This window comes from Globicephala melas, chromosome 4 (assembly GCF_963455315.2).
Source record: "Globicephala melas chromosome 4, mGloMel1.2, whole genome shotgun sequence".
Lineage (NCBI taxonomy): Eukaryota > Metazoa > Chordata > Mammalia > Artiodactyla > Delphinidae > Globicephala > Globicephala melas.
In genome coordinates, this window is record NC_083317.1 from 80,185,562 (window position 1) to 80,206,299 (window position 20,738).

Genomic DNA, 20,738 nt, shown 5'->3' on the forward strand with positions numbered 1-20,738 from the left:
CACTCTCATCTCTCAAGCTGCTCTAGAGAGACAAGGACTTGAAGAAGTTTCATCTAAGCAGCCCAAACTGAAGGAAAGGAGTAGTAAATATTTCTCCCCAGATTCTTTGGGAAATCAGTCCAAGTTTTTAATTTTCCAGTCACATCCCAGATTGCCTTCTTAAGCCTCTAGGACTCTGCACTGCTGTAATCTCTCCCCTTGTCCATTTGCCTGGCAACCAGACAGCATTACCTTTCTGCTTCTGGCATCCTGTGGAGCCCACCTCCCCTTCTTGTTCTTGCTCCCTGCTGCTTGCCTCTAGTGTTTAGTAATGCTTGCTTTCATGCTGACCCCCTGCTAGAGGGAAACTCCTCCTGGCTCATTTCTGACACTCCAGTGCCCGGCACCATGCCTGGAACACAGTGGGTATTCAATAAAGGGTTCTTGAATTAATGGGACTGTATCAACGAACACTTACGAGCCCACCAGGTTTCCAGAAGAATAAGTAACAACTCACATTATCACGTACAGAGAACAAGCCAACACTGAACCAACAGAAAGAAAAATCCCAGCCAAAATAGGGCTCCCACCCTAGGCTACTCATCACTAGATGCCCAGTAGCAGATGCAGGGCTTGGCCATAGTAGGTGCTTTATAAAGGTAGACTGAATTACAGAATCACTTTAAATCTTATATTTATAGTTTACAGAAATAGGCAAAATAGGCAAATCACTTATCTCCACCCCTCATTGACTAAGGACTAAAAAAAAAAAAGAAGAAGAAAACAGCAAAGCTGTAGCCAGACCTGCAGCCCCTCTGTGGCTCCTCACCAGCGCACTCTGCCGCGCCGATCCCAAATAGAAAATGGACCCCGGTGCTGCCTCTATATCCCACGCCTCCAGGTGTTCCTTACCTGCTTCTGGCTAATCCCCCTGGGGCTGCAGGCCCTCCAGGTCCTCAGGAGCCAGCACTATTCCCCATGGGAGGAATGTTTGCTTTATTGGGTCTGGAGGCCAAGGCTCATTTTTCTCAGGATGATCAAAAAGCATCTACAAAGGAGAAAAAAAAAAGATGAGACAAGTGCCGTTTTCCAGCAGGGGCAGAGTTAAAGATTAACAAGATAGACAGGGACGTCTGCTACACTCCAGTGCGGGCCCTGGAAGCCCCAAGGGCTCAGAAAAAGAGAGACAAAAGCCAGTTACAGGTGCAGTGCTCTGGGTCCATAAACAGCACAGAGAGCCTAGAAATAGTCCGATACTACATAAGAACATGAGCAAGCACCACACACCAACCTGGGAAGAAAGGATTGTTTAGTCACTGGTTTGGGCATAACATAAACAGCAATTTGGGGAAGAGAGGGTTCAGTTCATCCCCAAATGAACTCTAAACAAATTTTTTAAAAATTATTTTCAAAGAATATTTAATGATACGTGAAAATTCTATCAGTATAATGTTAACTGAAATTCAGAAAAAATACATTTTTTAGAATTCACATGTGAGAAAGAGAAAGGACAAAAAAAAAAAAAAAATACACCCTGGATGGTAGAATAAGGAGTAATGAGGGTTTTCATTTTTTATAATTTTTTTTGTATATTCCAAAATTTCTAAAGTGTACACGTGTTACTCTTAGAGTTGGAAAAAATTATAAAAATATAATTTTTGAAAGCTAAAAATAGAACTCTATATTTGTTAGCTCTCTTCTTTCTGATGGAATGTAGAAAAATAACAAAGGAAAAGTTTAATAGTCAGTTGCATGAAAATTCCAACTTGTATACAATAAAAAATACTGTAATAAAAAGGAAGATAAACTCAAGGTGTGCAAAGGGTTCAAACAGTAAAAGCCTCTAGAAATGAGCGGGCAATCAACATGAACAGACAAATCACAAAACAGAAAATACAATTAATGAGCATATGAAATTATGATTACTCTTGAGAGAAACTCAAAAGAGGCAACTGAACATTAAGATACTAGTTTGTAAAATTAACATTAACCAGCAGTTTTCAAAAAGATTAATACTCATTGCCAGGCAGATTGTAATGAAGTTGGTATATTTCAAGAGAGCAGTAGAAATTAACTTTTTTAGAAAGTAATCATGCCATAGAATTAAGAGCTCATGACTATGAACCAAGTTATTGTACTTCCAGGAAAAAAAAAACTGAATAAATAATTCAAAGGGAGAAAAGGTTATATTATTTCAGTTTCCTCATATATAAAATAATTCCCTACCTTACATGGCTGTAGTGAGAACTGGAAGAAGATTCATGAAGTAAAGAATGAATTTTATAAAGCAATATGCATGTGCAAAAAGAAAAATAGCTTTCAGTTTCAAAATGATTTATAATGGTGAAAAATCTACAGTTAAGGGACTTCCCTGGCAGTCCCGTGGTCAGACAGAACTTTGCCCTCCAATGCAGGGGGTGCAGGTTCAATCCCTGGTCAGGGAGCTAAGATCGCGCATGCCTCACGGCCAAAGAACTAAAACATAAAACAGATGCAATATTATAACCAATTCAATATCCCCAACAGTTTTGCCTAAATTACTCAACATGAAGAAAGTCAAACTGAAAGATGAGAATTTATCTCTTCTCAGTTTGCTCATCATCTGTTTTCAGGTCTCAGCCATGTACATTTTTTTCTAGATATTTGGACAAGCATAACTTTTAGTCGCAATGTGACTAAATATGTACAGGTAACATTCTGTGTTTCACTTTTTTTTTTATAATATTTTAAGCATTTTATTTCATGTTGCTACTTAAATTCACACACCATTGTGTATATATTCTATCTGGTGGATGTAGCGTATTATTTCCCTACTGCTGGAAGCTTAATTATTAACCTTTTATCCTTTTGAATTATTTATTCAGTTTTATTTCCTGGAAGTACAATAACTTGGTTCATAGTCACGAGCTCTTAATTCTATGGCATGATTACTTTCTTAAGAAGTTAAATTAATTTCTACTCCCTGCCTAGCAGCCTCCTGGTAGAGTCCAAAAAAAAAAAAAAAAAGTCTCTGAAAGCTATCCCTCTTTTCATGCCATGTAACTTTCCTTTGAGGCAGGGGGTTTGTGATTATGCAAGCAGGATTACCATTTGTCTCCTCCTACCAAAAGTGTAACCTCTGTAAGTATTGGCCTTTCTTCACTACTACCCTCAGTGCCTAGATGCATGTCTGGCATATGGTAGGTACTCAATAGCTATTGGTTGAATGAATGAATGAGGGAAGTGTTGCCAGCCCTTAAGAGGTCTATGCTTACCTCAGGCACCATTGATGGACAGGGTTCTTTCTCAGCAGCCTCACTGAGAACACTTTGGGCAGTCATCGGCAGTTTGGATGCCGCCTCTTGCCTGTATGTGCTGCTTCACTGCCATTCCCTCAATGCATGAGCTGCTGGGGCATGAGACTTTTATTTGGGTTCAGTGCACAGACATCAGAGGAGTGCAGCAAACCCGTATCTTCCTCCCACAGGTCGCATCTGCTCGGAACAACCTGCCCTCTGAGGAGATTTAAGATCACTCCCCACTGTTGATTTCCAAAAATCAACCAATTGAAACAAGTGGTATAACTGTTGATCTATATCTGTTGTAGCTGATGAGGGCCTTCCAAAAATAGTCACCGCTGCTCATGAGAGTAGCAGTGGTGATCTTCAACCAGCTACACAAGTGGTAACAGAATCCTCAACTCTCTGGGGGAGAAACCTTAGCACTCACGACAACAACAGCTACCAAGTCTTTAATACGAGCTATGTTCAAAGCACTGACTATAGCTTAGGGGTTAAGAGTAAGAACTCTGGAATTAGACTGAGCTGGGCAAGAGTCCAAACTCTGCCTTTCCCCAGTTACATGACCTTGGACAAGCTACTCAACCCCCTAGGACTCAGCTTCTTTATCTGTAAAATGGGAATAATAATAACAGAGCCCATCTCATGGGATTAGTTAAATAATCAAGTTAGATAATACACCCAAAGGGATTGCAATAGGAACTGTGACAAAAATCATCCATGTCACTTCATTTACCCCTCCCCATCCCCTACTGTGTGGATACCACTACTATCCCCATTTCTACAAATGGGAAACTGAGACAGGTGTGATGAGCAATTTGCCCAGAGTAACTCACTCGTGACACTCCAAATGTCCCATGCGTTTTCATGCCTTTGTAGCCCTGCACATAGAATACCTTCTGCTTGAAATGTCCCTTCCTGCCCTGTTCACACAGGGCCATGACCACTCAGCCTCCTATACCAGCTCAAGTGCCCCTGGACGCTGAAGCCTTTCTTGACCCCCACGGAGATGGTCACAGCTCCGCTGTGCCTGTGCTGGCTCTCATCAGACCGCATGACACTTACTCGTTTGCAGGTCTGTCCCAAGCTTTAAGATTTATCTCTGGTCCCCTGCATCAAGCCAGGCTCTGCGCCCTAACTGGGAAGTGCTCGGTCATGTTTGAACGAAAGAATGAGGATAGCTCGGACCCCACTCCTCCCGTTCCCCACGTCCTTCAGTTGTTAGAATCACCCCCACCACCTACCCACCCATCACCTTCAATTGCCGGAGTCCCCTTTACAGCACTGCCGTGGCAGGTATTCATTCCATCTGGTGAGTACATTGAGTGACAGGAAATTCACCACCTCCCCAGGTTGCACATGGCTATGTGAGCAGCTCTGCCTCTTAGAAAGGTCTTAAAATGAAAAGAAATCAACCTCCCTGTAAAAATAAACCCAGCAGTTTAAGCTCAGCTCTCTGGAGCCATATAGACTCAGAATGAAAACCAGTAACACTTGCTGAGCCTGTGCTCAGCCCATGCTCAGTGCTGGGAACTCCACGTGCACCCACTCGTTTCATCCTTGTGGCAACCCTGTGCAGACCACCTTGCTGCTGTATCTTCTCCTCCACCCAGGACAATCTTCCTCATTCCTCGAATATGTTAGCTCCTGGCTCACTAGAATTCTCTCCAACACTATTTCTGTCATAACTCTTGGTGGCATTAACAATCACTTATAGAATTATCCTAGTCAACTCCAATGACTGTGACATCAGCAACTCACCCCCAAGGTCATAGCTTTGGTCTTGTCATTTCCAAAAAATATACTCCCTTCATCAAGGGATACCTCGATTTCAGGCGTCCTTCTCTAATCACCACTCCTACCTCTGCAGCTTAGTCCAACCAGTACCCAACTCTAACAATCTTCTGTGTTTGATCCTACTACCTTCCTACTGTCTCTCACTTCCTCCCTGCCACCCTTTCCTTTCCTATCCAGCTTAAATTCCACGGTCAGTCATTCAGTTGACCTCTCTCATCACACATGTTTGGATAAACCCCAATCCTGGTTAAATCCAACTCTCTGTCCTACTCCACACCTGCAAGCAGGCAGCTGAACATGGCTAGAGAAAATCATGCAACGATGCTTAATGATGTCACTTCAAGTTCATGATCACTAACTGCAAATAGCTCCTTAATGCTCCACAGCAACGATATGCTACTTTTCCAGTCAATTCATCTGCCACTGTCCTAGAGGACTGTGTGACTTCCTCCCCACTAAAAACTCCTCTTATCCTCACCCTCGCCTGATGAACTTGCTACTTACTCATAGAAAAAAAGGAAGCTACCAGAGTAGAACTTCCACACGCATGCTTTTGTACCACCGCTACTCACCTTACCTGCACTTATGCCCAAATGATCTCATTACTATCAATTAATTGGCTGCGTCCAACACTTGCAATATCCAACATTTTTCCATAAATCCTACACACTCTTGTCTACTTAAGGACATTCTTAAAAGTCCCCCTTTTTTCTTCTGCATCAGTAGGTATCTTTCTCTCAGAGATCATGCTCATCAGCATAGAGGTATGCTATTATTTCTCCTATGTTTAAAAAAAAAAAACAACTCTCTCCTGATTGAGGCAGACACCACATGACCCAGATCAGTCTCAGCATCACTAACAATGGGACACCTAGACAGCTTCTGCCTTCTGAAGTGAGACAGTATGAAGCACACAGCACCACGAATGAAAAATTCTTGCCCAAAATGTTTAATCTGTAAGTGATCAAGCCTTTATAGGCAATTCCAGTTTTTCGGAAATACAAGAGAAAGAAGAACAAGTTAAAAGACACCCTAGTTTACCAGATATATCCAGAAAGCAGGACATTCTACAGAACGATTGAACTAGTTTCATCAACAAGTCAATGAGCACAAAAAACAAATGACTTAAAAAACACAAAAAAACCCACAACAATCACATGCAGTCTGCAGACCTTTGGTTTGAACAGAACAACACTGGGGAGAAATGGGGGTATCTGAATATAGACTGGGTATTATATATGATATTAAGAAATCACTGTTAATTTTGTTAGGTTTAATAATAGTATTATTATATTATGATTATATATGTGGTCATGTTAGAAAAAAGTCCTACACATTTGAAGTAGAGATGAAATTTACTTTAAAAATACTTTAGCCAAAAATAAAGCAAATATGAAAAAAAAGCAGCATCATTTTTTTCAAATATATTCAAATTAAGCTATGTAAGGAACGAGAGTGATTTGCAGACCCTTCTTGACAATATCATTTGGGATTAGGGAGCGTTTGAAAGAGCGTGAAGAAAAAACTTACGTTGACAATGTTTTCGTGTTACTGAAGGAATTAACTGAAAAAGATACATGACATTACAAAAGTCACATATTTAGCCATTACATGAGGTCTAAAGAAACTCCATCTCCCTGTCCCTCCAACAAAACCTCTTGACCTCATTTCACTTCCCCTGCCCTTTTTCTTCCCTTTACAGTAAAACTCCTTGAAAGAACTATCTGTAGTCACTGTTTCCAATTTCCCTCTTCCCATTCTCCCTTGAACCAACTCCATCAAACCTCCCTCATCTCGATGAAACTGCTCTTGTCATGTCCCCAAAGACCTCCGTGACCTCCATGCTACCAATCAAATGGTCAGGGCTAAGTCTTTTTCTTACTCAGCCCATCAGCCGTACTTTACACAGTTGGCCACTTCCCCCTTCTGGCTTCCAAAACCCACACCCTTTTGGTTTTTCTCCACTCACTGGTCACTCCTCCTCAGCTGTCTCTGATGCTGGTTCCTCCACATCTCCCCTACCTCTACACACCCAAGCGCCCCAGGTTCTGGACTTTGTTCTAGTGACACTTGCTTCCTACTGGATGTGGGCACCTTGTGATCTGTTCCCCCTCTACTCAGCCTGTAGTTTGCAATCAAAACACGTTTGTTGACGTGCACTAAAATGAGTTCGGAAGCAGTTTCTGTTGCTGAGTTTCTACAGAAAGGAAGTCCCTAATAATTAAAAACAAAAACAAAATAGTAGGGCTGGGGTTGGGAGACAGTAGAATAAAACATTGTGTTCACTATTCAGACTACCCTCTATAATCTGTAGAGGGGAGGCAGCACTGCAGAGAACAATGCTGATCAGATATAGAGCACATTATTAAAATTACTTGTCAAGATGCAGATTCCTGAATTCTACCTCAGTCATTCTGTTCCAAGTGGTCTGGGACGGGGCTCGGAAACCTGCATTTAGCAAGCACCCCCAAGTGATTCTGACACAATCAGAAGTGCTAGTCTGAGAAAGCTTTCTCTAGATCCAGGATGGGAAAAGCATAGAAATTGAGTGTAATCAACTTTTATAGGTATTGGAAAGAGTAGTTTTATGCCTGATGAGTCTAATAACTTTAAAAATATGGCTTGTATTTTAAATGTCTTTTTCATTTCATTATTCTAATAACTCCCTTTTATTGTATTTTTAAAATTATGGATGCGTGAGAGGTTGGGGAAGAAACTCAGTCCTTTACCAACAATAGTTTGAGAAGCTCAAGCTTTGGAGAAAGACCTCGGGCTCTGGCATCTCAAAAGCCCAGAGTCAAATCCTGACTTTTCTATCTGTCAGTTGCATGTCAGCGCCGTTTGGTCAACTTCTGTGAGCCTGTGTCTTCATCTGTGAAGTATGGATAATAATACTTTAAAATTTGCCCCTGCAGGGTTGTGCCGACAATTTACTGATAGACTTTATCACTTTGTTCTGGCTAAGAATTATTGTATCTTTACCACGTGCTGAGTATTTTACAAACGGTAAAGTTCCTGTAATTGGGTAAAACTCATTTAATCCCTGCGGCAACAATAGTGCTTGAGGTGGGTGCCGCTGGCTCACCTCCCAGGGGCTCCGGCGGAGCTGGTCCAGGCTGCCGTCAGAAACAGCCTAACAGCTCCTGGCCACCTACCAGTGGGAGCCGGCATAGGTCAAAACATTAGTAGTTGTATCAAAACATTTCTGACAAGTTCCAGTTTTACTCGAAAGGACAGAAAAAGTCAGATAAGCAACGGAAACCAATCTGTAGTTGGTGAATCTGAGGAGGGAGTGAAAGGAAACCATGAAAGACTTTGCCAGGTGCCTGAGTGGCCGCGTTGACAAGTGTTTACCTGAGGACCAGCCCGGCTGCCAGGTTAATGGGAGGGAGGGGGAAATCCTGCCACATCAGAGCCCTGAAGACAAAGGGGCCTTCATTCCTGCTGCCCCAGCTGTTCCAGACCCAGGCTGCAAAAAAAAAAAAAAAAACACGGTCTCTTAACAGAGATTAGATCTTTTACCCAGCCAGGCAGGCACTGAAGGAGAAGACTGTGAAACGGCCGAGTACATTTCCCTGAGGTTATCTAAAAACGTGGAGAACAGAACTTTTTCTGTGCAGGATGTTGAGTCCCCACCGCAGACAGGGCAGCTGCTGCATGGTCCTGGATCAGAGCCAGCCACTCAGAACAGGTAGGGAGAGCTCTGGACTCAGGGAGCCAGGGCAAAGAAAAACCACAGGCCATTGGCTTGTGCTTTGTCTTCAACCTTGCGCCTTTAGCGGACACGTACCTGTAGCGATTTTTGCCTTCCAATTTGACAGGTGCCTGGCGGAAAGCACGCACTTCACACCCCATCAGCTCCCTTTCTGTATCATGCGCACTCCCCAGTACAAGCAGTAGAAGCCCCAGCCCCAGCAGGCATCCCCCCAGTCTTACCAACTAAGACCACTCTGCTCCACTCCAACAGTCAGGGGTAAGCCGAGGAGGAAGGAACAAAAAAGGGCCCATAACGAGGGCTGAATAAACACCACGCCCCGCCCAAGCAATAGACCCACCCACCTCTCTCCTCCACACCCCACAGAGATGTAGAGAGAAAAGAAAATAGGCCTCTTTCCTCCTCAGAAAGAACTGTTTCACCTCTCCCTAATCTTGGGGAAAAAATGACATTTGTATTATGGAAGTTTTTACACATACAAAAAGGTACAGAGGGCTTCTCTGGTGGCACAGTGGTTGGGTATCCTCCTGCCAACGCAGGGGACACAGGTTCGAGCCCTGGTCTGGGAAGATCCCACATGCTGTGGAGCAACTAGGCTCACGAGCCACAACTACTGAGCCTGCGCTCTAGAGCCCACGAGCCACAACTACTGAGCCTACGTGCCACAACTACTGACGTCCGCCCGCCTAGAGTCTGTGCTCCTCAGCAAGAGAAGCCACCGCAGTGAGAAGGCAGTGCACCGCAACCAAGAGTAGCCCCCTCTTGCCGCAACTAGAGAAAGCCCGCGCACAGCAACGAAGACCCAACCCAGCCAAAAATTAAAAACAAAATAAAAAAATGAAAAGGTACAGAGAATAGCACGATGAACCTCCATGTTTTCATAACCCGGCTCCAGATATTATCAACATTTTGCTAATCTCATTTAATTGATCCCGCACCCCCCTTTCTTTCTTGGAATAATTTAAAGCAAACACCAGACTTCATGTCAGTTACCCCTCGCCCAGCTCTTCCCGACTGGCGTGCCATGAGAAAATTAAGCCTTAATGTCCTAAGACATCCATTTATGTAATGAATTAACTTACCTCCCTGGTATCTAGAACAGTATTAGCTATGCACCATCCTTGGGAAAACTGAGAACATAGGCCCTCAAAATCATTTTCTGCAGAGCTGAATTCTCTATAATAGTACTCCCCCCCACCTCCCACACGTTGGGTTCTGCCAGAGGATACATGGGAACACATACACACAAACACACGCACCCACATACATGACCACGATGCCGTTATCACCCAATAACCACTCCACTTGCAAATTTTTACCAAGTCTCTCAAAAATGTCTTTTACACTAAATTCCTTGAATGAGGACCCAAACAAGGTAGGCACATTTTGTTTGGACGATATGCCACTCTCAACTCTCTTTTGATCTATAACAATTCCCCACTCCCTTATTTTTCTTTTTCATGATATTAAATTTGTTGAAAAAACTAAGTCATTTGTCCTGTGGAAGGTGCCACGTACTGAATCTGGCTGACGACTTCCTCAAGGTATTAACTTACTCCCCTTTGCTCTGTTTCCTGTGAACTTAGCGTTCGATTTCAAGGCTTCCTGAGAATCAGTGGTTTCAAGTTCAGTGGTTCTCCCAATGTTTTTATATCTAAGAGGAGCTAAGCCTTGGTCATCTAAGGAAGTTTGGGGTGGGGAAATGAACAGGGAGACCTCCGTGTTGCAGGCCCCAGAGCTTATAAGAACAACATACTCTGATACTCATAATAGTTTCATTCATCCAGCAAATGCTTATTTTCTATGGTGAGCCAAAGTGGAGATGCAGAAAAAGTTTCGACAGTGCAGAAACCAGCCAGAAATCTAACAGCCCCCAGAATATGCCTTCCAGTGACAGGGTAAGTGAAGAGGAAAACAAAATAAACACAGATGTAGTGTTTGTAAGGGGATAATTGCTACCCAGAAAATTAAAGCAGGGTAGATGGAGAGGGACAGCGGGGCTGGGGGTATGCATTTTAAATTACATATTCAGAGAAAGCCTCACTGAGAAGGCATTTGAGCAAACGTTAGAGGGAGGTGAAGGAGGGCTCATGCAGATTTTTGAGGGAAGAGAGTTCCAGGTGGAGGGAACAGCAAAATCCCTAGGCAGAGGCATGCCTGACCTGCTTGAAGAACAGGACGGAGGCCTGGAGGACAGAGGTGGAGGAAGAGAGCAGCGTAAGAGGAGAGGAGGGAAGTAGTAAGTACAGAGCATGGAGGGTCTTCGACTGGTGTGAGAACTCTAGCTCTCACTCTAAAGAAGATTTGGCTGACTTATGTTTGAAAGGGATCATTCTGGCTGCTACACTGAGAATCAACTGTGGTAGGTGGCAGGTTGGGGAAGGTTAAAGAAAGAAAGACCTTTCGAGAGGCTATTGCAACAATTCAGGTGAGGAAGGCCCAGGATCCCGTTTACTGAGCTCTTACTGGGTGCTAGCATTTTATGTTACCATATTTAATTCTTACCACCACCCAGTGGGGTGGGGTATTAATGATCCTCTTTTATGAGTGAAGAAACTGAGGCTCAGAGAGTTGAAGCCATATGCTTAAGATATTACAAATGGTCAAAACTGGGATGCAAGCCAGACTGTTCTAACTTGCAAGCCTGGTCCAGCTTTCCAACATATATCTCTCTACTCAGGGCCCCTGAAATGGCCCCTGAGCGCCTCTCTGCTCTACCAGGCCAACTAGAGTTGCCAGTGACCATCTTGGACCTTCTGGTGACATCGCTTTATATATATGATGTTATGGAAAAACCTGAACGAACTTTCTAGCCAACCCATACTTTGCCCCGATCCCCACCTCCTTAACCTCTCAGTGTGCAAACTTCACCCTCATCTGTACTTTAGGACCCAAATTTTCTGTCCCTAGTCTAGAAACTTTGACACCATATTGCCCTTGGCTAACCATAATACCTCCAAGAAGAAGCAGTCTGTGTGTCCCAGCCTCCAAAAACCTCCCTGTAGGGGCTTCCCTGGCGGCGCAGTGGTTGAGAGTCCGCCTGCCGATGCAGGGGACATGGGTTCGTGCCCCGGTCCAGGAAGATCCCACATGCCGCGGAGCGGCTGGGCCCGTGAGCCATGGCCTCTGAGCCTGCGCGTCCGGAGCCTGTGCTCCACAACGGGAGAGGCCACAACAGTGAGAGGCCCGCATACCGCAAAAAAAAAAAAAAAACCTCCCTATAATGGGTTCCCGTTTCTTTATGACCACAAACTCTTAATTTGTGTCTCCTGAGTTGCCACTTAATTCTGCAATGACTCCTCTTCCTGTTTCCTCATGTCAGTGAGGAAACACTGGCCGCCTGACAGAAGATGTGCTCTCTGCCATATAGAGCTGTTGCTTAAACTGGTGGTCCAGCCGGGCATTATATTTTTCAGCAAGTGTGCATACACACACACCCTGCATCTCAGTGGAACTGGGACTGTCTGACTAGTTATCAGCAAGGAAGTGTGAGCAAAAATAACGTGTCACTTCTGGGCAAGGTAAGAAGTGAGTTTATTTGTTGTGAGTTTATTTGTTTACTGTAACTAAGTGAACTACTAAGTAGAGACTTTATTTCTACTGGTCTAAGTAGAATTCTGAGAATTGATCAGAATGTTCAGTATAGATTTTTCACCATCCACACAGTTCTCTCTTCATCCCAGCGTGACGTTAGCACAGTGAAATAACAGAAGCGCCCCTTAACTTAGCCAAAGCCACCGGTTCCTAAATTCTTCCACATCTAGTACATCTTGTATTTGTTTCCCCCTGCTATGATCCCCAAGTTTTGAAAGTGCTGTCAGCCAAATTTAAGTAATCATCTGAGTTCTCGTTTGTTATCAAATGGACAAGGATGTTGCTGCCAGTAAGTGGTTCTGACCAGCATGAGATGCTCATTGTTAACACAATCAGGTGATACAAGTTCAGCCTTAATACAAAGAAACGTGATGATTTCCTTGGCCTGTGCAGGTTTGTTGGGATAAATGTGCTTCTCCTGTCTGGCTTTCTGAAATCCTGAAAGTGTCTGGTGGGTCTCTGGAAACCCTGGGCAAGGAATTCTGGTTTGTCCATGGCCTGAAACTTACCCCAATAAAATTAGAACCTTCTGATCCCAGCTGGCCTCCTAACAAACAGGTTCTACTGGTTGGCTAGATATGGAAGGATGCTTTAAAAACAAAAAACAAAAAAAACCCACAAAATCTTGATAACAAGAGTCTGATGACCTACATCTCTCTCTTCAAACCCCAGTTTAACTATCTTTAGTGAGAACAATGATTCTGCTAATGTTGTCTTAAACGTATTTTCCTCCAGAAACTCCTCAGCTGGGTATTGTGTCAGGGGCTGTTTGTTATTTCCTTCCATGTAGTTTTACCTGTTCGGCAGGAGGAAGTCAGGGCCAGAGTTCCTTAACATTTCCTAAATACCAGTATCACTGAAGTGATTGGCCTCTCCTTAAGGTTACCAAGGTGACAACAATTTACCCCTCTCACCTTAGCAAACTGATCTCTTTCCTAGAACCAGTCCAAGGCCAAATAGGCCACATGCAAAGAGAAAAGGGAAGAGAATATAGAAGAGAGAGTTTGAGCAAGTCTGTCCTCAGAAGTGCTCCCCACCCCTAGTCCCATAGCCATGAAGTTCAGTGTGAGTGAAGGAAACCACTTAAATCAGTGCTTCTCCATCCTGCCTGAGCATTAACGGCACTTAGGGAGCATTTTAAAAATATAGATGCCTTACCCATGACATTTTTCACACAACTAGAATAAATAATCATAAAACTTATATGGAACCACAAAAGACCTAGAATTGCCAAAGCAATCCTGAGGAAAAAGAACAAAGTTGGAGGCACAACCCTTCTAGACTTCAGACAATACTACAAAGCTACAGTAATAAAAACAGCACGGTGTTGGCATGAAAACAGACCTATGGATCAATGGAACAGAATAGAGAGCCCATAAATAAACGCACACACTTAGGGTCAATTAATCTTTGACAAAGAAGGCGAGAATACATAATGGGGCAAAGACAGTCCTTCAGCAAGTGGTATTGGGAAAGCTGGACAGCCTCACATAAATCAACGAAGTTAGAACACACCCTCATACAGTACACAAAAATAAACTCAAAATGGTTTAAAGACATAAATATAAGGCATAACACCTTAAAACTTTTAGAAGAGAACATAGGCAAAACATTCTCTGACATAAATCTTAGCACTGTTTTTTAGGTGAGTCTCCCAAGGCAATAGAAATAAAAGCAAAAATAAACAAATGGGATCTAATCAAACTTATAAGCTTTTGCACAGCAAAGGAAACCACAAACAAAGCAAAAAGACAACCTACAGAATGGGAGAGAATATTTGCAAATGATGCGACCAACAAGGGCTTAATTTCCAAAATATGTAAGCAACTCATACAACTCAATAACAAAACAAACAACCCAATCAAAAAATGGGCAGAAGACCTAAATATACGTTTCTCCAAAGAAGATATACAGATGGCCAATAGGCACATGAAAAAATGCTCAACGTTGCTAATTATTAGAGAAACGCAAATCAAAACTGCAATGAGGTATCACCTCATACCAGTCAGAATGGCCATCATCAAAAAGTCAACAAATAAATGCTGAAGAGGGTGTGGAGAAAAGGGAACCCTCCTACACTGTTGGTAGGAATGTAAATTGGTGCAGCCACTACTGAAAATGGTTAAAACTAAAAATAGGGTTACCATATGATCCAACAATCCCACTCTTGGACATATATCCAGACAAAACTATAATTCAAAAAGATACATGCACCCCAATATTCATAGCAGCACTATTTACAATAGCCAAGACATGGAAGCAACCTATGTGTCCATCAACAGATGAATGGATAAAGAAGATGTGGTACATATATACAATGGAATATTACTCAGCCATAAAAAGGAAGGAAATTGGGTCATTTGTAGAGATGTGGATGGACCTAGAGACTGTCATACAGAGTGAAGTAAGTCAGAAAGGGAAAAACAAATACCGTATATTAACACATATATGTGGAACCTAGAAAAATGGTACAGATGAACCGGTTTGCAAGGCAGAAATAGAGACACAGATGTAGATAACAAACGTATGGACACCAAGGTGGGGAAAGCCGGGGTGGGGAGGGGATGATGAATTGGGAGACTGGGATTGACATATATACACTAATATGTATAAAATAGATAACTAATAAGAACCTGCTGTATAAAAATAAATAAAATTTTTTTAAAAAGCTACATGCACCCCAATGTTCATAGCAGCACTATTTACAATAGCCAAAACATGGAAGCAGCCTATGTGTCCATCAACAGATGAATGGATAAAGAAGATGTGGTACACATACATACACACACACACACACACACAATGGAATATTACTCAGCCACAAAAAAAGAATGAACTGTTACCATTTGCAGCAACATGGATGGACCTAGAGATTATACACTCCAGTCCACTTTTGCCCCACAGTCATTCCCTTCTAGAAGGCAAGGGCTGGTTTTCTGGGGTTTTTCACATCCACCTCCCTGCCCGCCTCCCATACAGAAAGACCACTTGATATGTGCACCTATGTTGGCAGGTGGAAAATTTGGATCTTTTTCTTTAGAGGCCAGATCTCAGCACTCACTGCTTAATCCCACCCCTAAACCTCCCTCGCTTCACTGTCCTCTGAGGTTGGCACTGCTATCCTTTCCATTTCATAGATAAGGAAGCTGAATCTTAAAGAGGTTAAAGTGCTTCTGGTAGTGAGTGGCAGCAGCAAGACTTAAATCCAGAACTGTCTGAATATAAGGACTGTGCTCCTAATGCCTGTGCTCAGAGGTTCATCTTGTTTGACTCATGACTCCCTCAGCCACGGCAAAGCCCACAATGCCGCTAGAAGCAAACGGTTTCAGTTAAAGGGAAAGCAACAGTGCTGCAGTTCCAAGCCCAGGGCACACTGAGAGCGCTAGACACGTGCCATATCTCACCAAGCCCTGGACGGTGGTTGTCCTCACAGTTGACCTTTGGCATGTACAGAGTCAACATTTGGGATTTTGACTATTTGAGAACAACCCCAAAGGTCTCCTGATTTTGCTCAGGAGTGAGGTATGTGCAACAGCAAGGTGGCAGGGGCCCGTCCCTTAGTCTGCGAGAGAGCTCTCCCCCAGGCCACGACCCAGGGCACAGGGAGTTCCATGCCCTTCATGTATCAGGACGTGATAGAAATAACCACTTGCTTGTGAGCTACAGCTCCCAAAGAAACCAGAGTGCTAGTGCATGTTCAGAAGAGTTTATACCCAACAATGAATTTATTTTAATAGACTTACAAACACCTACAGCTCCATATTCATGAAATCAATACAGAAGTCACTTAACATAGCTCGATTGTGCATGACTGCATAAATGAGGGAAATTATGTGCTCTTGTAGCGTGTGCCTCATGTCTTCATCTGTCAAATGACAGCAGAATGCCTCACCTTAGGGCCATTGTCAACAAATGAGAACTTGATAAGAATGATGAAGACGATTTGGAGAATTTTCAAAGATCTCCAGAGAACTCGCATATGAATGTCGAGTCTCCCGTTTCAACATCTTATACAAGAGGAAACTGAGGCTGGAGGAGGTCATATGACTTGCCCAGGAATGTCTGGCTCTAAAGCCAGTGTGCTTCCCTCCTTAGAAGCCAGTAGCAAATTGTCAAAAAAAAAAAAGTGCCAAACCCTGCATGCTGACTCCATCACAGAATGTGTCTTAGGAGGATGGAGGGGGAGAAGGGAAGGCCACAGATGGGAGAAGGCTGCCCCTGGGCTCCCCACCCTCCTCGAAGCCCCCCACCGGTGCTAGCCGGGGCGTGCCAGAACTGTGAGCTTACCTTTGACCACATCTGTTCAGATCAATTAATTCAACCAAGACATAGGTAACTGTGAGCTCAGAACAGCGGGCCCAGATGTAACTGGTACTCCCCCTGCCCTTGAGATGCTAATCGTCTTAAATACCACAAGAAATCAGACAAGGACCAAATACCTAATGCACTACTTACTTTGTCTGTTCCCCCCACTAGACAGTGGGCTCCTGAACCACGTAGTTACCTCTGTGTTCCCAGGACCTGAGTCAGGGCCTGCGGCTCAGCTTACTTTGCCAAATAAGTGAATGTTTTCTTCTTGAAAAGAAGTTGTTCAAGAATCTTAGCCCAGGAGGAGGGGCCTGAATCCAGTCTAGGATCAAAGAAGCCTTCGTAGATGGGAAAGACCTGTGAGATGGGAGGGAAATGGCCTGGAGGTGGGCGAGGGTGGGGCACTGGGGCACAGAGAGGGTCAGGTCAGCCCAAGCAGGTACGCAAAGCCAAGCATCGGGAGGTGAAGCTGAGAGGGAGCGTCAGGCCTCACTATGCGGCACCGTGAGTGTCAGGTGGGAGAGCCTGGCCTTCACCAGGGGCGCAGTGGAGAGTAGATCAAAAGTTCCAGAGCGGAGAAGGGTGCTGCGGAGCCGGTGGGGGGCTGTGTGAGTTCAGCAGCCTTGGCCCTCCCGCAACCCCCTTCTCCACTCCCTGAAAGTACGTGACCAACAAACAGATAAGAGCCACTTCTTCTTACGCAACTGCTAGGGCCAGGCACTGTGCCAAGCACCCGTTTAGTGTTCAGAATAACACCATGATTGCCGACCTTATTTTACAAATGAGGAAACAGGCTCAGAGAGGTTGTGGGATTTTCCCACAATCACCCCACTGTTAAGAGACAGAGCCAGGACCTCAACTCAGATATGACTCAGGGCCCAGAGGCCAAGAAAACCTAGGTGCGGCCCCCCTCCTGTACTCCTCCACCCCACGCACTGATGAGATGAGGGACCAGGACTGAGATGAGGAAGACCCCACACAAGGCCCCATTTGGAAGAGTGGTGCTAAATTTCCTGTGAACCAGCCTTGGAGTCAGACAAATCTAGATTTGGATCCCAGCTTCCTTTGTCATCACCGTATGACCTTAGGCAAATAACATGAGTGCTCTGGACATCAGTTTCCTTATCTGTAAAATGTGTGCAAGGCCACCTACCTCACAGGATTGCTGTAAGGGTTAGAAAAAAGCATCCTGCCATGCCCAGAACATAGTAGGTGCTTATTAAATGGTGCCTGGTAATCCTGAACCTGCCAGGAATCGAGGAGGAGGGACCGGAGGCTGATCATGGCTTATCTGCTGTGGATGGAGGAAGTATTCATTTCTGAGAAGAGGAGATAAACCTTCCGGAAGTGCACGACTCAATATTTGTCTCGTGAAGCATGGGACCTTGATGTCCATCTCAACAAAACTGGTATCAGCCTCTTTCACTATTAACCATTTCAAACACTGCCCCACAGCAATGGGAACCAGAATCTGGGACTCTCAAAGGAGTCAGAGACAAGGGGGTGTTACTGGGAAGGCTGAACTCATGGAAAAGCCTGAAACTGTAACACAGATGTGAAGTCCCCCAGCCCTCCAGCCAAATCACTGCATATCCTTGGAAGTCACTCATCCTTTCTGAGCCACTGTTTCCTCATGATCAAAGGGGCTTAATAATCTTTACTTCACACGGTTGTGGTGGAAACACAAGGGAAATAAGAGATGAAAAGTAGCTTTAAAGCTCCAAGACAGTGTCATGAGTTCACCACTTCTGTAAAGCCATAGGAAACGAAGCTTGTGTTTTATCAAGCACCCTTCCATTTGAAAGAGGAAAAAGAAATGCTTGCTGTTTGACAAACCTTTACTTAAGATACCAATGGTTTTCTTCTACTAAAGGGTCATTCAACTATGAATTGATGTGAATTATAACTGGTATAAGAATCATTTCTCGATGATCATCAAAACGAAAACACAGAATGGTTCAGTTCTCTCCAAGCATGGATACACCTGAGCGCCTTCTGCAGACAAATGCCTGGAGAAGTTCTACTCTCACAGCCACAGAGTAGAGGGCTGGCTTGCTGCCCGACACAAAAAAAGTCAGTAGACCCATATTCTCACAAGAAAGCCTGCTGACTTTTTTTCTGAATTTTCCTTCAACTTAGAAAATAAGCCAAACTCACTCCACCTCCCAGCTCGACCCTTAGGTCTCTTGCAAGTGGAATGTGCCCAGGTAAGAAAACGGGAAATCGATGAGGTATTTCCAGAGCAAAACCAGGGTAGGCTGATAGCACCGGGGCCTAGGCACCCAACCTTGATTTCAGGAGAAATAGTTCTCAGCCCAGTCAGCCGCACTGAGCTGAGAGTGTGGTAGGGTTTTCTGGCCTCACTGTGAGCCTGGGTCCAGATGGCCTACTCATCTGGCGTTCAAATAACCTGAAGAGTAGAGCCCCCCACCACCAATCAAAGCAGTAGTAGAAGAGTGCCGTGGGTTCTCTCTTGTGCTGTGGGCGGACAGCTTATTTGGAGCCACAGCCGCCTCTTCTGTATCAGCTGCTCTTAACCTTCTATAGGTGCGTAACAAGAACATGTCCAGGGTTTCCCTGGTGGTGCAGCGGTTAAGAATCCGCCTGCCAATGCAGGGGACACGGGTTCAAGCCCTGGTCCGGGAAGATCCCACATGCCGCGGAGCAACTAAGCCCGCGCACCACAACTACTGAGCCTGCGCTCTAGAGCCCGTGAGCCCCAACTACTGAGCCCGCATGCCACAACTACTGAGCCTGCACTCTAGAGCCCGTGCTCCACAACAACAGAAGCCACCGCAATGAGAAGCCTGCGCACTGCAACGAAGAGTAGCCCCCGCTCGCCGCAACTAGAGAAAGCCCGTGCGCAGCAAAGAAGACCCGATGCAGCCAAAAATAAATAAATTAATTAATAAAAAAAGAGAAAAGAACATGTGCAGTTTAGATGAGGGGTCAGGGAAGGATAATGAATTGAGGCAGAGACCCAGCTTGGCTGGGCTGTCCTGGAAAGAGCATGCTCCTGTTCTGAATTCTGCTCCAGAGAATAAGGGGAGACACGGCCAAACAAACCCACCTGAAGTCCACCCTGGTCCCGAGCCAAGTTCTGAAAGGTGGATTCCCGCAGAACCAGATAAATACAATCGCAGTCAGAATTCACTCCCCCAAGGTCACCCAATTCCCCAGGATTAATTTCCTGGCTTGGGATAGATGCCTCCATGGCCCAGAGGTGATTAGAAGACCACCCCACAGGGAGGTTGCGACGAATGAAGGGGAAGAGGCGGTGACCTAAACATGAGCAGCAGTCCCTGCAGGGGCCGTCCCTGGACGGGAGAGCCAGCTCTGAGTTCCTCGCTGCCTCTGTGCACCAGGAGGTGCTTGTATATCCTGAGCTTCAGCTCCCCACAGACAACAAAAGCTACTGTCTTCAGATTGACCAGACTGCACACCAGACTCTTTCCTTATAAACCTCTACTACCTCACCCTCATGGAGGACAGGACGAATGCTCTATCCTTCAGTGAACAAATCTGAGGCTCAGAGAAGTGAAGGTTGCACAAAGTCAGGAGCTAGGAAGTTGCAGAGATACGATTTGAACCCAGGGCTCTCTGTGTCTGCATTTGCTTCTCATCTTCAAAGCGATGAATGGGGAGCGAGTCATAAATCTCTTTTCTTCTACTCTTCTCCCTGCTTTCTCCCGAAAAGGGTGGGGACCAACTCAGTGGAAGGCTGGGGATTCAATGTCACAGAAAATCAAAAAAATACACAGTAAAATAACAAGCTCGGGCCCGGGAGCAAATTCTTGCCCGGGACGCAGACCTGGGCAGCCACGGTGGCCAAGCATTACATTTACTCTTCATGTCTCCATAGGCTCCTCTTGGCTGTGACAATTTCTCATACTTTCCTCATTTTTGACGACCTCGACAATGTTGAGGAGCACTGTCCTGTTCTAAAGCCTCAGAGTCTTCTGCTTCCGTTGGCAGAAAGGGAAAGAGACAGTGGAGGAGCCACGTCACATTCATAAAAACCCCAGCTTAGAGGTGGTTCCAATGTTTCCCAAGCCATCTCTATCACT

General features: G+C 44.6%; 1 protein-coding gene across 8 annotated transcripts in view; it reads right to left on the minus strand.

Moving 5' to 3' along the window:
- The window catches only part of ST6GAL1 (ST6 beta-galactoside alpha-2,6-sialyltransferase 1), a 137,700-nt gene that overhangs the window by 42,530 nt on the left and 74,432 nt on the right, over positions 1–20,738 (minus strand). For 7 of the 8 annotated variants that reach the window (XM_060298302.2, XM_060298297.2, XM_060298296.2 and 4 more), the window contains one exon: positions 892–1,027. The gene's annotated coding sequence lies outside the window, so the exon portion shown is untranslated. Of the gene's footprint in view, positions 1–891; positions 1,028–8,408; positions 8,524–20,738 lie in introns of all 8 variants that reach the window. The other variant, XM_060298299.2, reaches the window with a different exon arrangement.